Source organism: Pan troglodytes, chromosome 2, assembly GCF_028858775.2.
Source record: "Pan troglodytes isolate AG18354 chromosome 2, NHGRI_mPanTro3-v2.0_pri, whole genome shotgun sequence".
NCBI lineage: Eukaryota > Metazoa > Chordata > Mammalia > Primates > Hominidae > Pan > Pan troglodytes.
In genome coordinates, this window is record NC_086015.1 from 168,633,297 (window position 1) to 168,659,475 (window position 26,179).

The 26,179-nt window shown below is 36.0% G+C and overlaps 1 long non-coding RNA gene across 5 annotated transcripts in view; it reads left to right on the plus strand.

Moving 5' to 3' along the window:
* Positions 1-25,643, plus strand: part of LOC104005839 (uncharacterized) — a 294,233-nt gene extending 268,590 nt beyond the window's left edge. For all 5 annotated transcript variants that reach the window (XR_010155857.1, XR_010155855.1, XR_010155858.1 and 2 more), the window contains 3 exons: positions 10,511-10,581; positions 22,791-23,077; positions 23,932-25,643. This is a non-coding gene — a long non-coding RNA (uncharacterized LOC104005839). The remainder of the gene's footprint in view (positions 1-10,510; positions 10,582-22,790; positions 23,078-23,931) is intronic.
* Positions 25,644-26,179: the final 536 nt, after the last annotated feature.

Consider the following 26,179-nt stretch of genomic DNA (forward strand, 5'->3'; position numbering starts at 1 on the left):
CAGAAGTTATTACAAAGCTACAGTAATCAAAACAGTGTGGTACGGGCATAAATACTAATTGGCAGTAATAGGCAGTCCAGAAATCAACCCCTGAATTCATAATCCAGTTATTTTTTACAGGTGTGCCAAAATTATTTGATGGGAAAAGAACAGTCTTTTCAAAAATTTTGCTTGGGAAAACATATCTACATGCAAAAGTTGGATATTTATATTACACCATGTACAAAATTTAACTCAAAATGTATCAAAGACTTAAACATAAGAGCTAAAATATAAAACTCTTAGGAGAAAATATGGATAAAAAAATTCACAGCATTGAGTTTGGCAATGATTTTACAGGTATGACATAAAAAGTACAGATAACAAAAAAGAAGAAATAGATAAATTGGCCTTGATCAAAATCAAAAACTTTCATTCATCAAAGAACACAATTAATAGAGTGAAAAGTAAACTGCTATAATTTGAAGATGGTTTGTTCCCATCAAAACTCACGTTGATGCTTGTTCCCAAGTGAGACATTGTTGAGACATTGTGCCTTAAGATTAGATCGTTAAGAGAGGTTAATGTCTTTTTTCCAAGAGTAAATTCTTGCTCTCCTCAGACTGATTTAGTTACCCTGGCTGTTATAAAATGAGGCTGTCTCTCATGTCTGGTCTCTTAACAACACCTGCTTCCCCTTCTGTTTCTCTATATTTTCATACTGTACAAAGCCTTTACCAGAAGCTTCCAGATGCAGCTGTCCAGTCTTGAACTTCCCAGCCTGGAGAACCACGTGCTCAATAAACCTCTTTCCTTGGTATTCTGTTATGGCAACACAAAATGGAGTAAGACAGAAATTGATACTGAGAAGAGGAACTATGTTATATAGATACCTGAAAATATAAAATTTCTAACTGGGTAATTGATAGTGACTGGAAGAATTTGGAGAAGCAGGCTAGAAAAACCCTGTATTGCAATGAAGACAACATTAAGGGCAACTTTGGTGAGGACTCCAAAGATGAGAAGACTAGGTAAAGTCTTGAACTTCTTAGAGACTGGTTAAATAGTCTGGCCAGAATGCTGATAGAAATATAAACACTAAAGGCCATTTTGATGAGTTGGCATATGGAAATGATGGATATCTTACTGACACTAGAGTAAAGATCATTTTTGTTACATAGTAGCAAAGAACTTGGCTGCATTGTGTCTATGCCTTAGGGCTTTGTGGAAGACTGAATTTTTTTTTTCTTTTTTTTTTTTTTTGAGACGTAGTCTCGCTCTGTCACCCAGGCTGGAGTGCAGTGGCACAATCTCAGCTCACTTTAAGCTCCGCCTCCCAGGTTCACGCCATTCTCCTGCCTCAGCCTCCCTAGTAGCTGGGACTACAGGCACCTGCCACCACGCCTGGCTAATTTTTTTTTTTTTTTTTTTTGTATTTTTAGTTGAGACAGGGTTTCACCGTGTTAGCCAGGATGGTCTTGATCTCCTGACCTTGTGATCCACCCGCCTCGGCCTCCCAAAGTGCTGGGATTACAGGCATGAGCCACTGCACCCAGCCGGAAGACTGAACTTAAGAGTGATAGAAGAGCGTATCTGGTAGGAGAAATTTCTAAGCAGCAAAATTCTCAGAATGGTGCATGTTTACTTCTAACTGCTTCCAGAGAGCTGCAAAAGAAAAGAGAAGAAGAAAAGAAAGATTTGGAAAATTTACATTTGGCCATGTGGTAGAATAAAAAAGCATTTTCAGAGAGAAAATCAATTATGTGGCCCAGGGACCACTTGCTAAGGAAATTAACATGTTTAAAATGGAGCCAGGTGCTAATCATCAAGACAATCAGAAAGAGGCCCTAAGGTCATCTCAGAGATCTTTAAGTCTGCAGCTTCCATTACAGACCCAGAGGCCTATGAGGGCAGAATTGTTTTGGGGATTAAGTTCCTGATGCCCTTCACCTGCTTGCTGCCCATGGCTGCCTTAGAACCCTGCTTCTGCATTCTTGCACAGTGCCCCTTAGCCACACAGCCATCTTTCTGGTGGCCCCTGATGTGGTTCCACCCATGGCTCTGCCCCCTGCTTCAGAACATGCAAGTGGCAGATCTTGATGGGGTCCACATTGTGCTAATTCTGTAGGTATACAGAATGCTAGAGGAGCAGCTACAGTAGGATTCACTTACATTTCAAAGGATGTATGGACTGCCTGGAAGCCTGGACAGAAACCTGCTGCACAGGTAAAGACACCACAGAGATTCCTTACCAGTAGAATGCCTGTGGAGCCATTAAAATGGGGCTCAAAAACTGTCAAGTCACTAACATTGTGCAGTGCCTACCTGGAAAAGACGCAGGCACTGGTATGAAACTCCAAACCATGAGAGCAGCTGTGCAACCTGCACCAAGCAAAGCTAGAGAGGTAGGGTTGCCTGAGGCCTTGGGGCCCCATCTCCTACACCAGTGTGCTCAGGATGTAGGTCATGGAGTCAAAAAACATTATTCTCTAACCTTTAGATTTAATATCTTCCCTGATGGGCTTTTAGCTTGCTTTGGAAAAGTTACTCTGTTCTTCCTATTTCTCCCTTTTAGAATGAGAATGTGTACCCATTTCCCGCTCCACCATTGTGCCTTGGAAGCAGATAACTTGTTTTTGATTTTAGAGGCTTACAGCTGGAAGAAGTTTGACTTGAGTCTCAGATGAGACTTTGGATTTTGGACTTTTCAGTTGATGCAAAGTCGATGCTGAAACAAGTTAAGACTTTGGGGACTATTGTGATGGAATGATTGTATTTTGCATTGTAAGAAGGGAGTGTGTTTTGGGGAAGCCAGAGAGAGAATGTTGTGGTGTGAATATGGTTTGTCTCCACTGAAAGTCATGCCATGTGTTGGTACCCAAGGTAGTAGTGTTGGGAGGCAGTGCTGTTAAGATGTGATTCGGTCATTAAGAAGAATTAACGGTTTTTTTGTTAGTTTTTTTTTTTTTCAGGCGCGCTTTCTTGCTCTCATGAGATGTGATTTGTTATCACACAGCAGATTGTTACACAGTGAGGCTGCCTCTCATGTTTGGTCTCTTTTTACATACGCCTATTTCCCCTTCTGCTTCTTCTCCATGTTGTAATGCAGCATGAGGCTTTCACCAGAAGCCATCCAGATGCAGCTACCCAATCTTGAAGTACCCTTATTGGAGAACCATGAGCTAAATAAAACTCTTTCCTTTACAAATAACACAGTCTCAGGTATTCTATTATAGTAACACAAAATGGATTAAGATAACAACCTACAGAAAGGGAGAAAATATTTGAAAATTATACATCTGGTAAGAGGTTAATATCCAGAATATATAAAGTACTCCTAGAACTCAATGGGGAAAAAAAAATCAACCCCGTTTAAAAAATGAGCAAATAACTACAGACTTTTCTCTAAAGAGATATACAAATGGACAATAAGTACACACAAAAGTGCTCAACATCACTAATAATTGTGGAAATGAAATCAAAACTACAATGGGCCAGGCATGGTGGCTTACACCTGTAACCCCAGCACTTCAGGAGGTGAAGGCAGGCGGATCACCTGAGGTCAGGAGTTTGAACCAGCCTAACCAACATGGTGAAACCCCATCTCTACTAAAGATATAAAATTAGCTGGGTGTGGTGGTGCATGCCTATAATCCCAGCTACTCAGGAGGCTGAGGCAGGAGAATTGCTTGAACCTGGGAGGCGGAGGTTGCAGTGAGCCGAGATAGCACCATTGCACTCCAGCCTCGGCAAAAAGAGAACAATTCTGTCAAAAAAAAAAAAAAAAAAAAAAAAAAAACTACAATGAGATGTCACCTCACATCCATTAGAATTACTACTATCAAATAAACAGAAAATATTAAGTGCTGGCTAGGATGTAGAGAAATTGGTACCTTTTAAGCACTGGTGGTGGGAATGTAAAATGGTACAGCTACTATGAAAAATAATACAGCAGTTCCTCAAAAAATTAAAAATAGAATTACCATATGATCCAGCAATTCTACATCTGTGTATATATCTAAAAGAATTAAAAGCAGGATCTCAAAGAAATATTTGCATATCCATGTTTATAGCAGCATAACGCATACTAGTCAAAAGGTGGAAGCTAGGCCAGTGTCTATTGATGCATGACTGAATAAACAAATGTGTTATTTTCATACAATGGAATATTATTCAGCCCAAAAAGGAAGGAAATTCTCATACATGCTAGCAACAACATAAATAAATCTTGAGGATATCATGCCATATGAAACAGCCACAGAAAAGACAAATACTATATGACTCCAATTACATGAAGTATACAGAGTACTCAAATTAAAAAAAGAACACAGAATGGTGGTTGCCAGTGGCTGGAGGAAGGGAGAAATGGGGGGTTGTTGTTTCATAAAAATACAGTTTCAGTTTTTCCAAATGAAAAAGTTCTAGAGATTGGGTGCACAACAATGTGAATGTATTTACTACTGAATTGTATATTTCAAAATGGTTAACATGATACATTTTATGTTACGTATCTTTTAATACAATTATAAATTGATTTTAATGAAATTAAGTTAACACAATTAAAACAAATCTTAGAAATGCAAAAATAAAATAAAATAAAAATAAACCTAGAGTTAAATTTTATTTTTATTTAAAAAGTAATTCAACTTTAACTTGTTTAATTTGTTTTGGGTATAATTTATTCCATTTACTAAATAAACAGAAATAATAAATTTATTTCTGTTTATTTAGAAACATACAAATGTTTGTATGGTTTATTAATAAATATGAACCAATGTGAGTATGGTTTATTAATTTGCAGACTATAAGAAAATTTTACTTCAGAAATTACGGAAAGTAAAATAATAAGAAAATATAGTTTCAGGTCAGGATTCCGAAGGCCTCAGTATATATTAACCTTAAATATTCAAGAATCCCGTAAATGCTAAAAAGTGCTTCTAGTAATTACATGTACACATTTTTTCCCCAAAGAGATCTGTGTATTTTTCTTAGTTTTTACTACAATAATTAATCCAGTTGGGGAGAGAGTGAAGGGTTGAGGAGTTTGTAGCGATAGTAATACTGCTAAGAGGTCAAGCAGCCTTTAAATTACTCCAGATGATGCATCTAAGTCAAACAAAAAACTATGTAGGCAAAATTAAAAATAGATGAACAATTTCTTCTAGAGATTGTTTGAAACAATAACCATTAAAGTTTTAAACTATAAAGAAGCAGAATAACTTTAAATTTTACGAGCAAAAGAAAAACAAGCAAAACCTTTTGGTCCAAAGATATTTTGCCTTTACAAAACATCAAAACTTTCTGTAGTGTGTTGCCAGATGATTTTGCCCAAGTCTAGGCTACTTGTTCTGATGGTGTTTAATGTAAACTAGGCTAAACTATGATGTTCAGTAGGTTAGGTGTATTAATTGGACTTTTGACTTTGATATTTTCAACTTAACGATGGATTTACTGTGACATAACCTCTTCTTAACTTGTGGAGTACCTGTAAATGGAAAAAAAAATTAGGAATGAAATTTGCAGACATCTTTAACATTCAGGTGCTTTTATAGCTGGAATTTCCATCAAATATTTTGTTTCTCTGGTCCCTTGATATGTTAAGATGTATTTAGGATTTCATAGGAATTAATTATCTAAACCTAATTTTGGCTAATACCTTTGCTCACAAGTACTGTACTTCTTTGACTAATGGGTAAACTGCCAACACTTTCAAATTTGTTTCCCCAAGTCTTAACTTGGGTTTTCATGATTCCTTAATTAGTCATTTTACTCCAAAGATGAGAAGAAAAATTTGACTTTGGGAATGGGGTGGTGTTTTCAAAAGCATTTTAGGAAGTTGCCCATTGTTAGAAGCAGATACAAATGTGGAAATGCAGTAAATGACATGATCTAGAAATCAGAGTACTTGAGATCATTGATAGAGTGAGTCATCCCTGCTTTTAAATGAGGTAGATCTGAAACCTCCAAGTATCCATGATATTATTTTTTAGAGCAAGAGCTGCTGTGATAAAGGTAGTTCATCCTTTCTAAGAAAGATACAAAACCAAATGAAACTGGCACTAACAATACATTTGTTCTTACTCCAAAACTCTCTATTTGTATACCTGCAATCACATACTAATATAATTCTATACACACATCCTTTTCAAGCATAGAGTTTGGTCAAATATTGTATTAAGAAACTGCACAGGAGATAGTTTCTTTAGTTTTTGTTTTGTTATTTGAAAATAGTTTTTTACTACTATTAATTGTATGTTCCCTGAAATGAGTCCATCATATTGAAGAGCTGCTTATGACTTCAATAAGAGAGAGTTTATTGGAGCTATAGGAATGGAAAGTATTGAGCAATGTATGGGGTAGACAAGTAAAAAGAGTAAATGTGGAATATTCCTTTTAGAAGCTTATGCTGATGGAAGAAAGGAGGATAGGGCAATAATGGTTAGATGACAATATGGGGTGGCTTTTACAGTAAAAAGTTTATGATTTATAATTTTGGTAAAAAATTATCAGAAAATATTGGAGCAGGTATAATTGAGAAAGAATATTTTACAGAATATGAGACTATGTAATTTAAGAAGAGGTTTGCAATATAGGGTTAGACTGTGTAGTTTAACAAAAAATAAATATTCTGTGTTTGTCTCAATTTTCTGGCACAGAGTTTCTAAAACTCTTGGAATTTACTGTCTTTTTTTATTTTAATGGGATTCAGGAAGATTCCCTGGATAGCTTCAGGATGGGGTCTGGTCATCAAAAAGACTAAGACAAAAGGGTTTGGACTTTTAGCACAATACCCTAAGCTCCAGGGAGGGGAGAGGGACTGGAGGTTGAGTTAAATCACCAATGGCCAAGGATTAATCAATTATGTTTATGTAATGAAATCTTTATTTAAACAGGAAAACTGTAAATGACAGGAGCCTGGGAGCTTTGGGGTTGGTGAAAACATGCAAGTACTGGAAGGGCGATGTGCGCTGAACAGAAGCAGCGCCTACAATCTCTCCCCCTGCCCCTATACCTCACCCTATGCATCTCATCCATTTGGCTATTCCTGAGTTGAAACGTTTATAATAAAAGAATAAACATAAATAATGTGTTTTTATGAATTCTGTGAGCTATTCTAGATAATTAATGAACATAAATGGAAATAGTGTGAATCCTCAAATTTGCAATTAGCTGAATTTGTAGGTAATGTTAGAATCAAATTGAATTGTTGAATGTCAAGTTGGTGCTAGAGAATTCAAGAATTGCTTGGTATGGAAAAGGCAAATATTTGGGGTCAGAAGTGGTGTTGGGAAACACCGTTTCTGACTGAAAGAAACTTCTTTCTTTGAAAATCAAGGCAAAGAAGTATAGTTGAGTATATAAGTGTATATTTTTAGATATGGCATTTCATGCTCAGAGTTCCCCGTGTGTGTGTGTGTGTGTGTGTGTGTGTGTGTGTGTGTGTGTGTGTGTGGTGTGTGTGTGTGAAAGAGAAGGCTAAATTATATGTTAAATATAAGTGCTGCAGGCTTTATAAATGTAAGTGCTGCCAAGGTCAGGAGATCGAGACCATCCTGGCTAACACGGTGAAACCCCGTCTCTACTAAAAATACAAAAAATTAGCCGGGCGCGGTGGCAGGTGCCTGTAATCCCAGCTACTCGGGAGGCTGAGAGGATACGGTCAGAGATATAGGAAAAGACTTTGAGCTACTGGGACAGTCAGAGATATAGGAAAAAGACTTTGAGCTTATGGGCCATTCCTAATAGCACACATATTTTGATGTTTCTTCCATTAAAAAACTCATACTGATTTGATATTTTCTTCCAGTTCTCATTATATTTTCCCCATCTCTGTAAGCAACGCTTCCTGAAAGTGTAGTTTTTTCTCCCTGTTTCCTGTTTATCTCTTACAATTCCCTCATGGGCTTACTTTAAGTGGGCTCTTATTCCAAAAATATATCACAAATGTACATTCTAAGTTCTTAAATAATCTACCAAGCCCCAAAGATCTGGCTTTCTTTTTTTAAAGTTTTTTTAGTCAAGGTCTCACCCTTCCACCCAGGCTAGAGAGCAGAGGCCAGATGATGGCTCACTGCAGCCTCAAACTCCTTGACTCAAGCAATCCTCCTGCCTCAGCCTCCCAAAGTACTGGGATTACAGGTGTGAGCCACCTTGCCTGGCCTGTTACTTCTTTGATGTTGTGCCGTTGTTCTGATTTATTTATCCTCAGCCACATTGCCCTTGTTTTTTTTTTTTTTTTTTTTTTTGAGACGGAGTCTGACTTTGTCACCCAGGCTGGAGTGCAGTGGTAAGATCTCGGCTCACTGCAAGCTCCGCCTCCCGGGTTCACTCCATTCGCCTGCCCTCAGCCTCCTGAGTAGCTGGGATTACAGGCGCCTGCCACCTCACCTGGCTAATTTTTTGTTATTTTAGTAGAGACGGGGTTTCATCATGTTAGCCAGGCTGGTCTCGATCTCCTGACCTCGTGATCCGCCCGCCTTCGCCTCCCAAAGTGCTGGGATTACAGGCGTGAGCTACCGCGCCCAGCCCCACATTGCCCTTCTTAATGTTTCTCCCTGATGTAATTATTACACGTGGTATGACTTTCTCAGAACATCACATCTACCCCATGAATATATACAGTTATTATGCACCCATAACAATTGAAAATAATAATTAAGTTTAAAAAAAACAATCGAGCACGTTCTTGAATTAGGACTTCTATACTTGCTCCTCCCTCTTCCTGGAAAGTTATTCTCTCAGGTGTTCACATAATGTGATTTCCATTTTTTTCAGGCCTTTACTCATTTTCTCAGTGAGATCTTACCTGGTCACTCTATTTTAAATTGCCAGCATTATTTTCTCTTTAATCAATTGATACAATGTATATTTTACTTAATACTCCTTGTTTATTATTTTTTCAGCCAAAAATAGAAAGTAAATTCCATATTTTCTATCTGTAGAACAGTGCCTGGCACATAATTATCACTCAATACATTGTTGCTGACAAATACATAATGAATACAACCTCTTTCTTTTGCATGATCAGCATCTTCCTCTTTTCTAGATCATTATACAAGCATTATTTTAATATTACTCATCTTTTTAAAAATCTATTATAAGCCTTTAACTTCCCATGGTTACCATTGATTTTCCCTGATCCTATAATAGCAAAACTTAATCTAAAATGTATATCTTTATAATTACTATTTCCTCTTCCTAACGTCTCTTCCATGCCATATGTGACTCAAATCACCCTTCCAATTACACCTGTCCACTTGTCTCTTGTGACTTTTTTGTTGCCAAAGAATATTCACATCTTCATTCTCTTTGTATTCAAACCACAGCAGTATTCAATATAATTGAACGTTCCCTACTTCTTGACACACTCTCCTGGCTTTTAAGATGACGTATTTATACTTGCTGCCTCAGGTTTTGCTGGTTTGTACCAGTCTGTCTTCTGTATGCCTGATAGGTGTAACCTAGTTTATAACCCTGTTTTTCACCTCCAAGGAGGTGTAGGAAAATGCATTTTCAGATTCCTTTTAATCAGAGGAGACTCATAGTTGGCACATTACAAAATTATAGAAATATGTTCAAATGTGTTAGAGGCCAAAATACACGTTCACCGTATCTTCGCAGATCTAATTTATTAGTAAAGATTATCTGCTTTACCTTCAAAATATATTTTATATCCCTCTGTCTCTTTATCTTTACTGCTTAGTTCAAGCTACCTTCGTCTTTTATGTGGAATGTCGAAATAGCTATGTGATCTTTTGTGGCCATATTCTATACATTTCCACACAGTCCTAGAATGGTCTTTTAAAAAGTACATCGTTATTAGCCAGAGTGGTGGCTTGTGGCTGTAATCCCAGCTACTGGGGAGGCTGAGGTGGGTGGATCACTTGAGGCAAGACCAGCACGGGCAACATAACAAGACCCCACTGCTAACAAAAATTAAAAATAGCTGGGCATGGTGAGGCGTGACTATATTCTTAGCCACTTGGGAGGCTGAGGCAGGAGGATCACTGAAGCCTAGAAGTTGAGGCTGCAGTGAGCTATGATTGTGCCACTGCAGTCCAGCTTCAGTGACAGGGTGAGACGGTCTCTAAAATATATATAGATATAGATAGATATAAATAGGTATTCAACCACTCAGAATACACAGTGGCTTTCCATTGTACTTCTACTAAGTCTAAATCCTTACCATGATATACAAGGTTCTAGAAGATCTGGTTCTCTTAACTTTATATCAGTCTCGAGAAATTCCTATAATTTGCCTATCAAGGATTTTCATGCCTTAAATCTTTGCTTTATTCTTCCCGTTGCTGCAATATTCTACTCCTAACAATACCCCTATGAAAACATAAGGCTAATTCCTTGTTATTCAGTTCTCATTTTAAAAGTACTTTCTCATATAAACCTTGCCTAATCAAAATAATTAGCCTCTCTTTCATCAGCCCATCATGCTATCCTATCACTCTGTTTTATTTTTTTCTTCATGAGACTTATATTGTTGTATTTTTATATTTTTCTGTTCTCCTCACTCTAGAATGAAAGCCAAGCATATTCCATCATTTCCTAAAACCAAGATAGAGCACATACGGGAACTTGCGAAATAAGGTAAATTTTTAGTTTTAATTCTAAGATAACATTTAATTGAGGAATGAAGTGAAAATTCTCCTTTCCTTTTTTTTTTTTTTGGAACATGGGTATGGTCAGCAGCCTCCAACGTGACTCCTAAAGATCTCTACCTCTTAGCATTTATACTGCCATGTAATTCTTTCCCCTTAAGGGTGGTTGATTTAATGACTTGTTTCTAATAAACAAAATATTACAAAAGTGATGGGCTGCCATTTCTAATTAGGTTACAAAAGACTGTGGTCTGGTTTGGGTGCCTTCTCTTACACTCTCATTCACTTGTTGTGAGGGAATCAAGCTACAGTGTTTTAAGGTGCACACATGTCAAAGAACTGATGTTTTCAGCCGGGATCCAGCAAGGACCTGAGGTCATCCAAAAGGCATGTGAATGAGTTTGGAAGAAATCTTTCCCCAGTTGTGCTCCGAGATAATTGCGACACTGGAGTACAATTTCCTGAGAGATGTTGAGCCAGAACCACCACGCTGAGCAAAACAAGATTCCTGACCTGAGAGAACTGTGAGATGATAAATGTTTTGTTTTAAACCAAGGTATTTTAGAAAATTTATTGCACAGCAATAGATAACAAATACATACAGTGGAAACATCTTCAGTATTGTAGACTTGAGTATGGTGGTTAGCAGGATATTTTCTGTCATCAGAAGTCAGAATAAGTAAAGGAAATTAACAATCAATAGTTCAGAGAAGGCCATAAGATAGAAACTTGGTAAGGAAACACTGTACCTGTTTTACCTACTTCTAAGTTTTTCTTTATTTCCACCACTCTTTGATGCCACGGCATTAAAATATATATATACATACATATATATATACACACACACACACATATATACACACATACATACATATATATACACACACATACATATATATATATATATATATCTTTCAGGTTCTCTTTCTGCAGTCACTTACTAAGCTATAATGATAATAAAGGGACAAAGAGAGTGGGAATTGAACATCAGACATAATGAAATGGCTCCATAATTCAAAGACAAATAAACCCATAATTTCCTTTTTGGATTTAAAGAAGCAACATTTATCAAATAAACTGATAAACAATAATATACTTTTACATAGCCTAAGATAAAAGCCGTTTGTCTATATTAGAGTTCTGATAACAATACACAATTCTCACTCACAAAAAGATTTTGTCATGGGATCAGGAGTAACTACAGGTGTTTATTTCCAGTCAGAATAACTGAAAAATTTCAACTGGGCTTCCAATGTTTGTATAAACCTGGTTGTTTCTACAGAAAAGTAAATAGTTTAATTACCCTTTGCCATGATTCCTCTTTGGAAAGTTAGCTTTCTGAAAATATTGATAGGTGTATATTTCAGGGACATTAAATTATGAAACAGAAAATTACATGACTTGTGAGTTCATTATGCTAGAAAGATTTAAAAGGTAAATTAGATTTTATAAGTCATACCAAATGTTCACACTGAAGGATTCAACACATCTTTAGAATACTTCAAGTATATTAGGAGAAAAAATGCAACTTTATTCTTGAGCTGATTCAGCAGAGTAGAAATAATTTTGACATTTGTAGTTTCTAGATGAGGCTTGATGTAAGAATAAAAATTCTTTCAGGAAGTGTGTGTCTGTGATTTAAAAGTTTATGTTGAACAGTTTGAAAGTATGAAGACTACTTTTACAACCAAGAAAAGAAAATGAACTGAATTGAACTGAATGATTGAATCAACAAAATAGTAAACCTCTGCTCATTTTATTAATATAGTCTTTCCTCTCATATTACTGGTAAGCCCATAAATAGCATCATATTATGCAATCCGAGAAACTTCCATGTCTAGGGTCAATACCAATTAAGATTGGGTGGCTGGTAGGGTGGAGGTGGTAGTCGTAGAGCTGACAGAATTTTGGTGTTAGCATTTGCTCATAGGCTGTTTTTTGACAACTTTTTAAAAAGCAGTTATTATGTGTCAAATATAATTTCCAGTTTAAATTAATAATAAAGGCCTAGGATATAATGGTAACCATGCAAGTATCTTGATTTTACATTTTTTATTTATTTTTATTTTAAAAAATAATTGTATAACATTTTATTGTGTGAAATATGTAAGTTGGGTTGGTTCATGTATTTTGTCATATATTGATTGATATTTAAGTATATGTAGATTTATTAAATTGAGGATTATATTATAATTTACATTCTATAAGTAATATTTCAACTCAGTTGCTCTTTGTGATTAGTGAACAGAAAGTTTATATTTAATATTATAAATTGAAAACAATCTTTTATTTGCATAAAAATCAGGGTAAGCAAGGTAGGTAAAAATGTAAATATCAAGTTTGTCAATGTGAATTAGTTACTGTAAGTTATATAATGTTTAAAATATATTTTAAGACTGAAAAAATATTGCATAAAAAGAAATAATCAATTTTTATATACTTCTATCATGTACTTAAAAACATTTAGACTTTTGTTCAATGACAATGATTACAACCTTAAATATTTTCAGTATTAGGGTCTATGTAGAAGTTAACAATGTCATCATCTGTCATAAAATGAAGGAAATTCATCATGTTGTTATAGGACTAAAAATGTAACTTTCTGTACCATATTTTATTTTTTGCAATTCATACTTTGTTTATAATTGTGTTTGTGTTTTAATTTTTTTGGCATTTCTCGTAATTATTTTGTTTCTGGGGTAGATTGTTTTCTGTAGATCTGAGTTAAATTCATCATTTAGGAAGAGAATGTTACCTAGAAAGATTAAAGCAGCACTTTAAGCCATTGAGAGATACTGTAAGAGTACTAAGACAAAATATTTTAAAAGACAAAAGTTTCTATAAAGTAAAATTGTACCTACAGTCAAGATAGAGTGAGAATTGTGCTTCCAGGAATTACTGCATAAACATTAGTTGAAAAGGATTTTCCTGTGGTTTAGCATTATTATATTACATAAAATATGAAGCTTTTACATTTTCTTTCAAGTCATCTGTCATTGGCCATGTTATGCCACGAATTTGGGGATATTATGCTCTAACGGTGTTAGTTGTTCCTTGGACCCACTTTTCTACCTTGTGGGACTCATTGAGTATCAAATCATTCTTGAAGATTTTTCTAATATAAAAAAATAAAATATCACTGCTTTTAAAGACTTCAGGTTATTTCATTATCTTCCTTCAGTATCTGAAACATTCTAACCCATTTGAATGAGGATAATTTTGAACACAAGTCAGTCTTCTTTAAAAATCCACTTGTAATAATTTCTTATGATTCTCCACCAATTGAATCCAACATGTTTAATGAAAAACATTTAGTTCTAGAATTTTATGGGGTTGAACTGAACCACTCAGTATTGGATATATTTAGTAGAAAAAAGGACTTAAGAATATAATCCAGGAAAAATATGTCATTCAAAGACAGGACATGAAATTTATATGGTTATTAGAATTTGCTACCTACATACAGTTTTCCCTCACAGAGTAGTAAAGACCTCCAGCAGGATTCTGACATGCTATTTTTATTTCCAATTGAAATGTCATAAATAATATTATTCACCTAAGTATTCTTGTATTCATATCTATTATTAAATTTAAAAACTGTATTTTTTTTAAACCCCAGAGACAACAAAAGGATAGATACAGAGTTTTGGTTTTTAGAAGTCCATTATATAAATCTCATCCTTAATTTCATTTCCACAAATGCACATATTCAGTCCAGAGTTCTGATGGGTTGATGAGTTTACAAGAAGGCCCCTCTATTAGAGATAACTTTAGTCATGTTTTTGATAGAATGTCACTAGGAAATTACTATAGTTACAGGTTTCACTGGCTGTAGGGATGCCTGTATATGTTATTTCTTTTTGTGTATGTGGTCCAAAAATTTTGCTTATATTGTTGACATTTTTCAGTTCTGCCATACCAATCCTTGATGCAGCATTTCATAATTGGTTTTCATCTCTTTTTTCGGATGCCCTGCGGTTGTTTTCAGGACTGAAGACAACAGCTCCACAATGTATCTTTGCATAAGAATACACTTGTATAATAAGTTTTTTTTATTTTTATTTTTTTTTTTTTATTATACTTTAAGTTTTAGGGTACATGTGCACATTGTGCAGGTTAGTTACATATGTATACATGTGCCATGCTGGTGCGCTGCACCCACTAACTCGTCATCTAGCATTAGGTATATCTCCCAATGCTATCCCTCCCCCCTCCCCCCTCCCCACCACAGTCCCCAGAGTATGGTATTCCCCTTCCTGTGTCCATGTGATCTCATTGTTCAATTCCCACCTATGAGTGAGAATATGCGGTGTTTGGTTTTTTGTTCTTGCGATAGTTTACTGAGAATGATGGTTTCCAATTTCATCCATGTCCCTACAAAGGATATGAACTCATCATTTTTTATGGCTGCATAGTATTCCATGGTGTATATGTGCCACATTTTCTTAATCCAGTCTATCATTGTTGGACATTTGGGTTGGTTCCAAGTCTTTGCTATTGTGAATAATGCCGCAATAAACATACGTGTGCATGTGTCTTTATAGCAGCATGATTTATAGTCATTTGGGTATATACCCAGTAATGGGATGGCTGAGTCAAATGGTATTTCTAGTTCGAGATCCCTGAGGAATCGCCACACTGACTTCCACAATGGTTGAACTAGTTTACAGTCCCACCAACAGTGTAAAAGTGTTCCTATTTCTCCACATCCTCTCCAGCACCTGTTGTTTCCTGACTTTTGAATGATTGCCATTCTAAATGGTGTGAGATGATATCTCATAGTGGTTTTGATTTGCATTTCTCTGATGGCCAGTGATGATGAGCATTTTTTCATGTGTTTTTTGGCTGCATAAATGTCTTCTTTTGAGAAGTGTCTGTTCATGTCCTTCGCCCACTTTTTGATGGGGTTGTTTGTTTTTTTCTTGTAAATTTGTTTGAGTTCACTGTAGATTCTGGATATTAGCCCTTTGTCAGATGAGTAGGTTGCGAAAATTTTCTCCCATGTTGTAGGTTGCCTATTCACTCTGATGGTAGTTTCTTTTGCTGTGCAGAAGCTCTTTAGTTTAATTAGATCCCATTTGTCAATTTTGGCTTTTGTTGCCATTGCTTTTGGTGTTTTGGACATGAAGTCTTTGCCCACGCCTATGTCCTGAATGGTAATGCCTAGGTTTTCTTCTAGGGTTTTTATGGTTTTAGGTCTAACGTTTAAATCTTTAATCCATCTTGAATTGATTTTTGTATAAGGTGTAAGGAAGGGATCCAGTTTCAGCTTTCTACATATGGCTAGCCAGTTTTCCCAGCACCATTTATTAAATAGGGAATCCTTTCCCCATTGCTTGTTTTTCTCAGGTTTGTCAAAGATCAGATAGTTGTAGGTAAGCGGCGTTATTTCTGAGGGCTCTGTTCTGTTCCATTGATCTATATTTCTGTTTTGGTACCAGTACCATGCTGTTTTGGTTACTGTAGCCTTGTAGTATAGTTTGAAGTCAGGTAGTGTGATGCCTCCAGCTTTGTTCTTTTGGCTTAGGATTGACTTGGCAATGCGGGCACTCTTTTGGTTCCATATGAACTTTAAAGTAGTTTTTTCCAATTCTGTGAAGAAAGTCATTGGTAGCTTGATGGGGATGGCATTGAATGTGTAAATTACCTTGGGCAGTATGGCCATTTTCACGATATTGATTCTTCCTACCCATGAGCAAGGAATGTTCTTCCATTTGTTTGTATCCTCTTTTATTTCCTTGAGCAGTGGTTTGTAGTTCTTGAAGAGGTGCTTCACATCCCTTGTAAGTTGGATTCCTAGGTATTTTATTCTCTTTGAAGCAATTGTGAATGGGAGTTCACTCATGATTTGGCTCTCTGTCTGTTGTTGGTGTATAAGAATGCTTGTGATTTTTGTACATTGATTTTGTATCCTGAGACTTTGCTGAAGTTGCTTATCAGCTTAAGGAGATTTTGGGCTGAGACAATGGGGTTTTCTAGATAAACAATCATGTCGTCTGCAAACAGGGACAATTTGACTTCCTCTTTTCCTAATTGAATACCCTTTATTTCCTTCTCCTGCCTGATTGCCCTGGCCAGAACTTCCAACACTATGTTGAATAGGAGCGGTGAGAGAGGGCATCCCTGTCTTGTGCCAGTTTTCAAAGGGAATGCTTCCAGTTTTTGCCCATTCAGTATGATATTGGCTGTGGGTTTGTCATAGATAGCTCTTATTATTTTGAAATATGTCCCATCAATACCTAATTTATTGAGAGCTTTTAGCATGAAGTGTTGTTGAATTTTGTCAAAGGCTTTTTCTGCATCTATTGAGATAATCATGTGGTTTTTGTCTTTGGCTCTGTTTATATGCTGGATTACATTTATTGATTTGCGTATGTTGAACCAGCCTTGCATCCCAGGGATGAAGCCCACTTGATCATGGTGGATAAGCTTTTTGATGTGCTGCTGGATTCGGTTTGCCAGTATTTTATTGAGGATTTTTGCATCAATGTTCATCAAGGATATTGGTCTAAAATTCTCTTTTTTTGTTGTGTCTCTGCCAGGCTTTGGTATCAGAATGATGCTGGCCTCATAAAATGAGTTAGGGAGGATTCCCTCTTTTTCTATTGATTGGAATAGTTTCAGAAGGAATGGTACCAGTTCCTCCTTGTACCTCTGGTAGAATTCGGCTGTGAATCCATCTGGTCCTGGACTCTTTTTGGTTGGTAAACTATTGATTATTGCCACAATTTCAGCTCCTGTTATTGGTCTATTCAGAGATTCAACTTCTTCCTGGTTTAGTCTTGGGAGAGTGTATGTGTCGAGGAATGTATCCATTTCTTCTAGATTTTCTAGTTTATTTGCGTAGAGGTGTTTGTAGTATTCTCTGATGGTAGTTTGTATTTCTGTGGGATCGGTGGTGATATCCCCTTTATCATTTTTTATTGCGTCTATTTGATTCTTCTGTCTTTTTTTCTTTATTAGTCTTGCTAGCGGTCTATGAATTTTGTTGATCCTTTCAAAAAACCAGCTCCTGGATTCATTAATTTTTTGAAGGGTTTTTTGTGTCTCTATTTCCTTCAGTTCTGCTCTGATTTTAGTTATTTCTTGCCTTCTGCTAGCTTTTGAATGTGTTTGCTCTTGCTTTTCTAGCTCTTTTAATTGTGATGTTAAGGTGTCAATTTTGGATCTTTCCTGCTTTCTCTTGTGGGCATTTAGTGCTATAAATTTCCCTCTGCACACTGCTTTGAATGCGTCCCAGAGATTCTGGTATGTTGTGTCTTTGTTCTCGTTGGTTGCAAAGAACATCTTTATTTCTGCCTTCATTTCGTTATGTACCCAGCAGTCATTCAGGAGCAGGTTGTTCAGTTTCCATGTAGTTGAGCGGCTTTGAGTGAGATTCTTAATCCTGAGTTCTAGTTTGATTGCACTGTGGTCTGAGAGATAGTTGGTTATAATTTCTGTTCTTTTACATTTGCTGAGGAGAGCTTTACTTCCAACTATGTGGTCAATTTTGGAATAGGTGTGGTGTGGTGCTGAAAAAAATGTATATTCTGTTGATTTGGGGTGGAGAGTTCTGTAGATGTCTATTAGGTCCGCTTGGTGCAGAGCTGAGTTCAATTCCTGGGTATCCTTGTTGACTTTCTGTCTCGTTGATCTGTCTAATGTTGACAGTGGGGTGTTAAAGTCTCCCATTATTAATGTGTGGGAGTCTAAGTCTCTTTGTAGGTCACACAGGACTTGCTTTGTGAATCTGGGTGCTCCTGTATTGGGTGCATAAATATTTAGGATAGTTAGCTCCTCTTGTTGAATTGATCCCTTTACCATTATGTAATGGCCTTCTTTGTCTCTTTTGATCTTTGTTGGTTTAAAGTCTGTTTTATCAGAGACTAGGATTGCAACCCCTGCCTTTTTGTGTTTTCCATTTGCTTGGTAGATCTTCCTCCATCCTTTTATTTTGAGCCTATGTGTGTCTCTGCACGTGAGATGGGTTTCCTGAATACAGCACACTGATGGGTCTTGACTCTTTATCCAACTTGCCAGTCTGTGTCTTTTAATTGGAGAATTTAGTCCATTTACATTTAAAGTTAATATTGTTATGTGTGAATTTGATCCTGTCATTATGATGTTAGCTGGTGATTTTGCTCGTTAGTTGATGCAGTTTCTTCCTAGTCTTGATGGTCTTTACATTTTGGCATGATTTTGCAGCGGCTGGTACCGGTTGTTCCTTTCCATGTTTAGCGCTTCCTTCAGGAGCTCTTTTAGGGCAGGCCTGGTGGTGACAAAATCGGTCAGCATTTGCTTGTCTGTAAAGTATTTTATTTCTCCTTCACTTATGAAGCTTAGTTTGGCTGGATATGAAATTCTGGGTTGAAAATTCTTTTCTTTAAGAATGTTGAATATTGGCCCCCACTCTCTTCTGGCTTGTAGGGTTTCTGCCGAGAGATCCACTGTTAGTCTGATGGGCTTCCCTTTGAGGGTAACCCGACCTTTCTGTCTGGCTGCCCTTAACATTTTTTCCTTCATTTCAACTTTGGTGAATCTGACAATTATGTGTCTTGGAGTTGCTCTTCTCGAGGAGTATCTTTGTGGCGTTCTCTGTATTTCCTGAATCTGAACGTTGGCCTGCCTTGCTAGATTGGGGAAGTTCTCCTGGATAATATCCTGCAGAGTGTTTTCCAACTTGGTTTCATTCTCCGCATCACTTTCAGGTACACCAATCAGACGTAGATTTGGTCTTTTCACATAGTCCCATATTTCTTGGAGGCTTTGCTCATTTCTTTTTATTCTTTTTTCTCTAGACTTCCCTTCTCGCTTAGTTTCATTCATTTCATCTTCCATTGCTGATACCCTTTCTTCCAGTTGATCGCATCGGCTCCTGAGGCTTCTGCATTCTTCACGTAGTTCTCGAGCCTTGGTTTTCAGCTCCATCAGCTCCTTTAAGCACTTCTCTGTATTGGTTATTCTAGTTATACATTCTTCTAAATTTTTTTCAAAGTTTTCAACTTCTTTGCCTTTGGTTTGAATGTCCTCCCGTAGCTCAGAGTAATTTGATCGTCTGAAGCCTTCTTCTCTCAGCTCGTCAAAATCATTCTCCATCCAGCTTTGTTCCGTTGCTGGTGAGGAACTGCGTTCCTTTGGAGGAGGAGAGGCGCCTCGCTGCCGCCTTGCAGTTTGATCTCAGACTGCTGTGCTAGCAATCAGCGAGATTCCGAGGGCGTAGGACCCTCCGAGCCAGGTGTGGGATATAGTCTCGTGGTGTGCCGTTTTTTAAGCCGGTCTGAAACGCGCAATATTCGGGTGGGAGTGACCCGAGTTTTCCAGGTGCGTCCGTCACCCCTTTCTTTGACTCGGAAAGGGAACTCCCTGACCCCTTGCGCTTCCCAGGTGAGGCAATGCCTCGCCCTGCTTCGGCTCACGCACGATGCGTGCACCCACTGGCCTGCGCCCACTGTCTGGCACTCCCTAGTGAGATGAACCCGGTACCTCAGATGGAAATGCAGAAATCACCGTCTTCTGCGTCGCTCACGCTGGGAGCTGTAGACCGGAGCTGTTCCTATTCGGCCATCTTGGCTCCTCCAATAAGTTTTTTTTTTAGAGAAATTGCATGTATCTGCCTTATAAACTTTTTCATTCATTCATTTTCTTTCTTCCTAATCTGTTCCATAAAGCAAATTTCTAACTTATTGTTATAACCAAAATAACTATTGAAATAATTAGTACTTTCATATGATAAAGATTATTTTAATCTGCAGCTACAAAATATGTAACTCATTAATATTTAAACAATCACAATTTTCTATTAACATTATAGCATTTTCTCTACTACTAGATCAGGAATTAGCTATTTTTTGTAAAATTTCTTTGTAAGGCAAAGCAATAGTATTGTATATACTTTCCTAAAGATTGTCAAGTTCAGTTTTGCTTAAATTTAACAGTACATGTGACACTTTGTTTGAAGAATAAGTTGGTTTTAAGTTTATACCAAACAAAAGCATCTCTTTTGCAAAATCTGAAACTTTGATCTTTCTAGTTGTGACTTCTTGTAAATATGTTTTATATAAATATTCTATGAATTGGTTATTAACAAGGTAAAGAAAGATTGATATGTAAGCTGATTCTTAAACATTAATTTTCTGGAGATAAACTTTTTTAAAATTATGCTTTAAAATATTTTAACACATGTTATCAAAAAGGAACTGAAATATCTTAGGCATAAAAGACATCTCTAGAGGTCATTATTCAGTTTCCAGAAAGTACTGAAACTATCTCTGACAGATTGATACCTTTTCTGCATTTATAGCTCTCTGGAGAGAGGTTCTGTATATTTAACAATTCTCACTGTGAGGGATATTTTAAGTATTTCAAATTTAAAGTGCTCATGTTTCAGATTCAGATTATTATTATCATCATCATTATTTTGGTTCTGGCTTCAGTAAAAAGGTGAAAAACACTTTTCCATCTTCTGATAATATTTCATATTTATAAAATTATTAAGTTATAACTCAGCTTTTTCATTTATGCTTTAAATCCTTTTATTATCTCATCACAACCATCTTTGACTGTTTATCAGAAATGGTTCTCTTTTGTACATTGACCATTATTTTATAGATCACATATAAGTTAATATAAATCATGCCTATAAATTTCAGCCTGCTTATTTTTTATAATCTAGTCAGATATCAGCTAGACATATTGTTACCAAGTTTGGAGAGCCTTGGGATAAGCTAGTTTCAAAACTGGCTGTTAGCATCCCTCAGTTGTGTTTTGGGAGCAAAGGACACCCTTAAAAAAGGGAGGCAGTTATATTTCGTGAGCATTATAAAATAAACTTAAATTCTCATAAAATTAGTGAATATGTTTGGAACAGTGTGAATTACGTGTGTGCTACATGAAGTATATAGAATTCATTTGAAGTATGAAGTCTGGCCTTACCTCAAAAGGCAGTCATTCAATTAAGCAGTTAAACATGAGACACCGTAAGAAGTTTTTTTGATACTTAGAGAGAGAAAGGCAACGTGTATTAAAATTCCATGACCATTATCTCAGGAGTGCTGTGTTATTATTGACTGGGGGCCTGCTGGGAAGCTAGAAATATATCTAAAATGTGGCAAGTGGTTAATTAGAGCATATGAATAAATATATATAAATTTGTTAAAGCGTTCACTTATGGTAAACTATACCTCAATTAAAAAGAAAAAATATGCACAAAGAAAATAAATAATGAATGGAAATATGAGCCTCTAAAATCAAAGTTAGAAAAGCAGATATTCAAATTTGCAGAGCTGATTGTCAACTGGAATGATTGTGATAGAATCAAGTCTCACTAGCTCATTGGAAATAGGATTTGTTAAGGTAATGATGGTTAATGATTTTTCAGCATAATAACAGCCAAGTTAATGTATGGGTGCGTGTGTGTATCCATAGGTGTATGTTTTTACATGCGTATTTTTATTGTAAAATTAATGTGTTTATTGAAAACAAGAAAGCACAGAAAATATCAACTTAAGTAAAGATCAACATAATTTAGTTCAAAATTATATTCAACAGTGCATTATTTCAATGTTTTTTATCTTAATCCATTTGCTTGAAAGCATTGATATATGCTCCAAATTTCCTCCCAGATTCCACTTGGGGAAATATTTAGTATATTGGATTATGAAATGATTTATCTTTACCTATATTATTAGTAAAGTTCTTAAAATTTTTAGCCTGTTACTGTCTATGTGATTAGTGATATGGTTCACATGACTAAAATTCAAAGATAAAATATGATTATATTTTATGGGTGAAAGTTAGGAAGCAAAATAGCATATTAATACATTTAACTAAAGTAGTATTCATTTGGATAATCAAGGTCAAACACTTCAAAAATAATAATTTTAAAGTTAATGCTTTCAAAAAATAAATTAGCAAAAATTATTTACTTTGTTTCTTAAAAAGAAGAATTATTGAAAAAAATTCTACCGTCAAAAAATAGTTGTTCTATGCCTAGTTTATTTTAGTCACTGAATAAGACTGAGCCCTTGACCTCATATTTTTTCCTGCCTCACCATTAGCAGTTAGGTTTAGCTATGCAAACCTTTATTTATTCAACATATATTAAATACTTAGTATGCAGTAGATGTTATTCTAAGTACTTGGTAGATATCAACACATTTAATAATCAAAACAACTCTAAGAGGTAATTAGTACTATTATCTCCATTTTATTACTGAGGAAACCAAAGCACAAAGAGAGAAAGAAAAGAAAGAGAAAAAAGGAAGAAAGAAAAGAAAGATGAAAGAAAGAAAGAAAGAGAAAGAAGAGAGAGGGAGAGAGAGAAAGAAAGAAAGAGAAGGAAAGAAAGAAAGAAGGAAAGAGAAAGAAAGAAAGAGAAAGAAGAGAGAGGGAGAGCGAGAAAGAAAGAAGGAAAGAAAGAAGGAAAGGAAAGAAAGAAAGAAAGAAAGAAAGAAAGAAAGAAAGAAAGAAAGAAAGAAGGAAGGAAAAGAAACACATGGAAAGTGGTATGTAGACCTGCCATTTCAATCTATACCTTCTGCCTCTGTGCTTCTATACCTCCTGAGTTTAATATATACTTCTTTATTTATACAGTTTTAATATATAAATGCTAATTTTTCTATGATATAATTTTATAATAAATAAATAAAATTAGCTTGCTATCAAAATATCCCAGTTCATAATTTTATAACTTCACCTCTAGACCATGAGTAACCCTCAACCTACCATCTCCTCTTTTTGGACATCTTTGGTATTTGTATCCCTGTTTCTTGGTCTCTAAATATCTCTTCTTTTATTCACGTGTTACCTTTCCTAATGACAGAACCCTTTTCTTAAAAAAAGAATTATGAGTTAGTGTAATGTATAAATAGAGACATTAGATGAAGGACAAAATAATATTCTCCAAAAAGTTATTTGAGGTGGCTTAGTGAAGTTGAAAAAGCATAGTCTTTGGTATCACATAGACATAAATGTACCTTTGGGCAAATCTATAAACCTCCCTAAACCAGCTTTTACAAACAAAATTGTGTTCATTATAGAAATTAAAGGTATCAATTTCACAAAATCACGGGCAGTAAATTGATAGACCTCAGAACCTAAGGCACGGGTCTGAGGAAACGGAAGCACAAAGAAACAGAGAGAGAGAGGGAGAGAGACGAAGGAAAAAGAAAGAACCAAAGAAGGAAGGAAAGGAAAGGAAAGGAAAGGAAAGGAAAGGAAAGGAAAGGAAAGGAGAAAAGAAAAAAGAAAAGAAGGGAGGGAGGAAGGGAGGGAAGAAAGGAAGGAATGATTAGAGGAAACTCAGAGGTTATTCTCTCTGTATCTCTAGTTTCCATTTTATTGATTCTGCTTTCTCCAGACAGGCTTCCTTTGTATATCACCTTGCATGGTAAAGTGCAGAGAGCTCCATCAGAGAAATGCAGTTAAAATCCAGTAGATACCACCGTACACCTGAAAGACTTGTGAACAAACAGATGACAGAAAAACAAAACAAAGCAAAACAGAACCTGAGAATTTGAATTGCTGGTGAGGATATTGAGTAAGTGGAATTCCTATACTTTGCTGGAGGGAATGGAAAATAGTACAGGCAATTTGGAAAAGAGTTAGACTGTTGTATATAAAATTAAATACATACTTACCTTACAAAGTAGGAATCTCATTCCTAGATGTCTTCCTAAGAAAATTGCAAACTTTATGTTCAAACAAAAACGAATGTAAACATTCACCTACAGGTGAATGGATAAATACATTGAGATAAATCTATGCAATAATACATATTACTCAACAATGAAAAGGAATTCACTACTGATATGTGAAACATGGTAGACTGAGTAATGCCTTCCCTTCTTTCCAAAGATGTCCATGTCCTAATCCCTAGAACCTGTGATGTTACTTTATCTGGAAAATTAAACTTTGTAGATGTGATTAAATTAATAATTTTTAGCTGGGTACATCATCTTGGATTATCTGGTGGGCCTGATGTAATCACAGGGGTTCTTATAGGAGGGAGGCAGGAAATCAGAGAGAGGAAAAAAGGTGTGGAGAAATATGTGACAACAGAAACAATAATAAAATGATTAAAATGACACAAACAGGAGCCAAGGAATGCTATAAGCATCTGAAATCTGAAGGCAGCAGGTAATGGATACTCCCCTGGAGCCTGTAGAAGAAACCAGCCTCCTGACACCTTGATTTCAGAAAAAGTATTTTAAATTTCTCACCTAGAAGTGTAAAAAATATATATAAATAAATTTGTGTTGTTTTATGCCAGTAATTTTGTGATATTTTGTTACAACAATAGGAAATTAATATACCCAGCAATGCAGATGAATCTCCAAAGCATCATGCTAAGTGAAAGAGTACTTGTTGCTGGATAAAATTAAATTGTGTGTTGTATTTTGCGTATGCACATAGAAGTACTCATTCTGATAAAATCTAATCCAAGTGAAAAAGTAAAATATCCACCATATTTTTTCCCCTCAACTATGATTATCCCTGCCTTCTACTTTTATTTTAAACTTCATTTCCAAAATTTATGTACCAATTTTTCATTCTGCAGTTGAATGTTGTATTGAATCTTGTACTAAGAGAATGTCACCCATATTCGGGGTTTATTTTATTCTCTTTCCCTCTTTCTGCTCAGACTTCTTCAAACATCTTTCTTCTCTAGTAATTTTTTTTCCCAATTGTCCTAGTGTGTTTTTTCAATTTGCTGATGTTCAAGGAAAACCCATTGAGGTTTAAAAATATTATGTTGGTAATTTTTTTTCTAAAAATAAGAAACAGATTTATACTTAAAATATTTACTATAAGGATTGACACTGGTGCTCTTTCTTGGGCCATTTATTGGATAATCAAGCATCATGACCTTAGGTAACAAGCAAGGTAGCCTGCCAGAGTATTACACAATCCAAAAGAGCTGATTTGCTTTCATCAGATTTTGCCCATTAAAGAGATTTATAGATTTCATAATCTTAAATAGCACAAAAAATCCCAATACTTAGTAATGAGATAGATCAAGACCATGACAGTCATCTGAACACATAGATGTTTGCTGGAAAAAAATGTATCAATTTTTTTTTTTTTTGAGACGGAGTCTTGCTCTGTCACCCAGGCTGGAGTGCAGTGGCGCGATCTCGGCTAACTGCAAGCTCCACCTCCAGGGTTCACACCATTCTACTGCCTCAGCCTCCCAAGTATCTGGGACTACAGGCACCCGCCACCACGCCTGGCTAATTTTTTGTATTTTTAGTAGAGACAGGGTTTCACCATGTTAGCCAGGATGGTCTCGATCTCCTGACCTCGTGATCCACCTGCCTCAGCCTCCCAAAGTGCTGGGATTACAGGCGTGAGCCACCGTGCCCGGCCCCAATTTTTTTTTTCTTTTTTTGAGTTTACAGACAAGATGCTAGTTTACAAATGAGAGTGTTTCCTACCTGCTTATCTTTCTATTACAGTAAGTGTTTTATTTTGGTGTATAATAAATAGAATATTTTTGACAAAAAGTAAACACAACCAGTCTCTTCAAAGTATAAGCGAAGTTTTGACAGTGAGTTCAGAAGTAAGGATTTGTTGAAAAAAAGTTGTATCATACAGAATTTCAAATA